We start from the raw sequence: 4,889 nt of genomic DNA on the forward strand, positions 1-4,889 counted from the left end.
GCATTTATTGTCCGATTTCCGGTTCAGATTTGCATATAGCTGCCATATAGACCAATCTCACGATTTTAAGTCTGGGTCCCATAAAAGGCGATTTTGCTGAAAAGTTTTTCGACATCCGTGTCGTACATCGTTCAGATCGGTCTATATTTTGGATATAGCTACCAAAAAGTATTTTGTTCTACAAAATTGAACTTACAATGTCCGTGCCGAATTTGGTCCAAATCGGAAGTTTTAATTTTTACAAGGCGAATTCAAAAATGATTTGACATATCAAATTCCATCAGCTGTGCTTATGCGGCCAACTTATTAAATACGCCTGGGTGTATGATAATTCAGTGGGACGATACAACTCTGAAATTCCTCAATATTAAATTAGCTGGGCTAGTGACACTAGCTTATAAAATTAATATACCTTGCAAGTTGCCATAAAACTGAATATATATGAAGTCACTTACATATTTAAATTTTGATAAATAATAAGGACCCGAGGAACAGGAAGCAATATGTTCCGGTTGAAGACGATATTAGCGACATACATCCGGTTTCATGCGGAGTGCCACAAGTTAATGTACACTTGTGTCACTCCGCATGAAACCGGATGTATGTCGCTAATATCGTCTTCAACCGGAACATGTTGCTTCCTGTTCCTGAAATAGCTCTTAAACAACAGAAGGGTGTTGGAAGGAAATCCAAGTATTTTAAATTTATGCAAGAGGATATCATGATCTACCAAATGAAATGCCTGAGTAAGGTCAAAGAAAACTAACGCAATCCCAATCCATCCAATACATAACATATGACTGAAAAAGTGTAGTTATACCAGGTCTATGGTTCTGAATGAATTTCACATTTGAACATTTTGGAATCATCTTCTGCAATTTCAACACCAACACCAACATTTTGCCTTATAATAAATAAAAGTTAGGAAGTTTATAGATCGAAAACTAAAATCACAACATAAGCCTTAATGGGAGCTATACTAAAACATAAATGGATACTGCTCGTACGTAATTTTCAATGAACTGCTCTATCAAAAGGGATCTGTGCAAAATTTCAAGTGAATACCTCTCTCCCCTTTTATGCTATAGTGATTTTCCTTAAAGACGGACGGACATATTTTCGTAGCTGTTAAATTAGAAGAGAGCCAAAAAGTGCACAACTTATGTTTGCCATATTGAAAAGCGGATTGTGCTGAAGATATTTAACTTAAATGTTGGTTAACTGTCGGTGACGCTAAGCGATTAAGGGGAGGATACCAAATTATTTTGGTATATCGGATCAAAGGGGTTTGAAAATAAAAACAGAAACAAAATTTCATTAAGAATTCTAGATTAAGTTCGGAATAAAAAGAATGTAAAGATTTTAAGAGTGTTCTTTTGTTTCTCTTTCGAGTCGAGCTGAATGATCGGAGATGCAAATGGAAAAGGAAATCCAAAGATAGCAACACACACCAACCATTATGGGACGCGTTTGGTTAGAAGAATCTTACAATTTCCGTTTATTTCTCTTTCGACAAGAGCTGAATGATCGGAGATGCAAATGGAAAAAGTACAGCTAATAAGCAGGGTTGTCGAGCTTGGTTAATGTGGTAATTGTATCATAGATGCGTTTTCGCTATTAATACGATTCAAATACAACAAAATACACCTAATATGGTTGAAAAGTCTTCTAACCAAAGACGAAACGCGTCCCATAGTGGTTGGTGTGTGTTGCTATCTTTGGCTTTCCTTTTCCATTTGCATCTCCGATCATTCAGCTCGTCTCGAAAGAGAAACAAACGGTAATTGTAAGATTTGATGATCTCGCCCTAATAGGCAAACAACATGAAAAATTAGATTTTAAGAATTTGTAAAAATTTAAATAAAAAATTTGGGTAATTTGGACGGGCATAAACCAAACACATCCTTGATACATATCGTTCATATTTCGGAATGAAAGAGCTCAATAGGTGCTTAATAAGTAAGATTCTGATATATGAAACATCAAAAGTTATTAATTTTGGCCGTTTTTCCCATTTTACACCGATTTTTTTCACACGACCTTACACCTGTGCGAAAAAAGCTAGACTCGAAAGAGCAAAGTAGTTGTTGCGTTTTAACGAAAGTGATGAATTTCCGAATATCGTGTTCCCTGACAAGAAAATTCTTTCAATGAGCAATTCCAAAACTCACAAAATTATTGTATTTACTTAATCGAGCCTACGAACGCCCAACCCAAGTATTTTTCCATCACAAGTGATGGTATGACCATTGACCAGCTGTGACTTTCGATGGCTGCTCTCAAATTGCTTTTATCAGGACTGACGTACAAATAAATACGACTAATTGTTGGGAAAATATTTTGGAATCTTCTTTGGAGCCGTGAGTACGCAAACTTTTCGGTAGCAGGCAATAGACATGCCAACAACAATAGACTATATATAAGCAGGTGTAAGCAAAGAATGATGATGAATATGATTTATTTCCGATGTCAATTTGATGGACCTTTTCTGTCGGGGCCATTTTAGAGAGCAAGGTAAGGACTAAATATATGCTTGTATGGTTGCGCAGAAGAAAGACACTGTCCGGGAATGATCCAAAATACCGGTAGACTATATTCGTGCAACTCGATTTTTAACCGACTCAGAGCAATAGTGAGGGCAAGAGCTGGTCATATCGAACAAAAGTGAATGGATTCCGAAATTAAGATTAATTTCATTTGAATCAATTAAAAAATATGTTTACACAAAAAATGGGGTCATTTGAATTGGTAACACTTTGTGTCAGCTATCCTACGGGAATATAAACATCATATTACAATTGCCATACATTACGGACGGAAGCCCCAAAAGCCATAGGTTGCCAGCAAATTTGCAGTTGAAATGTCTTTAAAATTCATTCGATTGTTTTCTTTTAAACATTTTGTTATATCACAAATTCTCATCCTAAGGTCAATATATTTCTTTTTCTGTCGCTCACTTAGCATAATTAAGCCCAAGTTGCCGGTGCTACTACGTAAAATGTGACACAGTTAATTTAAATTAGACCAAATGGGTGCTTCACCTAAAAATGACACACAAATTTCCATTAGCATCGAAAGCATTGCGGAGCAAATGCAATGCATTCAGCCGCCGACGACGGCAGCAGCAGAGAACTTTCTTCACACTTTCAGTGACTGACAAGAGAAATAAAAATAAATTAAGGCCTAGTGACCCATTTTCTTTGACACCAGCAGCAGCACCATCAGTTGGACTGGCATTTGCATATCAATGGCTTATGCCAAGTTGAATGACAGAACTCAAAATCCAATACACTTTCTTTGGTTTGATCTTGACCAACTGTCGATGCTCATACCGAGAATAGCAACATCATCACACCGCAAAGGCAATTCCAAATCTTATCTGGGGGCATAGTCCATTTTTCACATAGCCCTGGATGCATCAACTTCTCTCATGTGACAAAAACCAAATTGAATTGAATCTTATCTCATGGCAACCAGAATTCGATTGCGCTTGGCAAGCTAATAAAGTTGTATTTTTATTGGCCACAAAAGTTGCTGCCTTATTTATAGAAATTCTCTGCAATCTGATGCACTGCGTCCATCACCTTCACCGCCATGGGGTCGGCTACCGCTGCCGCCACCACCCGCCATGGAGTCGATGGTCACGATCTATAGGAAACCAGTTTGAGAACTTGAACTTAAACCAATATTTGGTTTCTTTTTTGCTTTCCTTGCTTGTCGATGTTGTTCAAACAGCGCAAAGAACCACAAGAGCAAGAACAAAATTGCATTAGGTTGGCATTGTCCACTTTGGCCAGAGGCCAGAAACCCAATCAAAGCCGCAGAGGACAAGAAACCATTTAAGGTTGTTGTCTTCTTCGAATTCAGCTTTGCCTTTTTGCTGTAATGCTACCGCCACCGCTGCCAAACTTACAAGATTGTCTCGCTGTCCGAGCGCCAAATCCCTCTTCAGGAAGGTGCGTACTTAGGTCTTCTTGGTGATCTCTGGGCATGGTAGTGAGCACAAGAGTTTCAATGAAACGCATCGTCCACGGCGGGTCATTGACACCAGAAGTTGTCCGCAAATGGCAAAAAGCCAAAGTGGTTTCGCTGTCTCGCAAGCAGTCGCTCAAATGTGTTGCCACCTCCTTCAGCGATCTGTTCTGTTTTCTTCTGCTTCTCCATTTCATCTGCGATGCGATCTTCTGCAACTGACCAGTTTGATGAAATGGAAAAGAGACATGAATCGACGAACAAAGCACAGAGATAGGAGCGCTTGGATAAGTTTGATAAAATTAAATCTATTGGCTATTAAGTCAGCAAATAGCAATTCAGGGAAAAACTCTTTTTTTTTATTGGATTTCTAGGTACACTTTCAAATAAGATTTGTTCAACTAGTCCTATGAAAAAGAACTCTATTCCCAACTCCATTGATATTGACCATCATAGAAATTGTAAAGTGTAGTGTTTTTAATCAAGCCATTGATACGCAACGGTTAAATAGATATCTAGTCACTAACATCAAATGTGATATAGCCCCTTTAAAACTATACCGCCCAATTTAAGATATCCTAAATCTTTGGCAATATTTTTCTATAAAGTTTGTTAAAAGATTCAATTCTGTTTTCTAAGCTTCGAGCCCAACAAATTAACCACAAACAAGTAAAAAGGCGTTAAGTTCGGCCGGGCCGAACTTTGGATACCCACCACCTCGGGTATATATATGTAAACCACCTTTCGCCCCATAGCAGCTATATCGAAATATGTCCGGTGTGGACGAAATACTTATAAGTACAAGTAATTGTTCAATTGTGTATAACAAAATATTGGTTTAAAGTAGCTTTATCTAAAAATAAACCGATCTGAACCATATACGACACGTATGTCAAAAAGCCTAACCTAAGTCACTG

This window comes from Stomoxys calcitrans, chromosome 1, assembly GCF_963082655.1.
Source record: "Stomoxys calcitrans chromosome 1, idStoCalc2.1, whole genome shotgun sequence".
NCBI lineage: Eukaryota > Metazoa > Arthropoda > Insecta > Diptera > Muscidae > Stomoxys > Stomoxys calcitrans.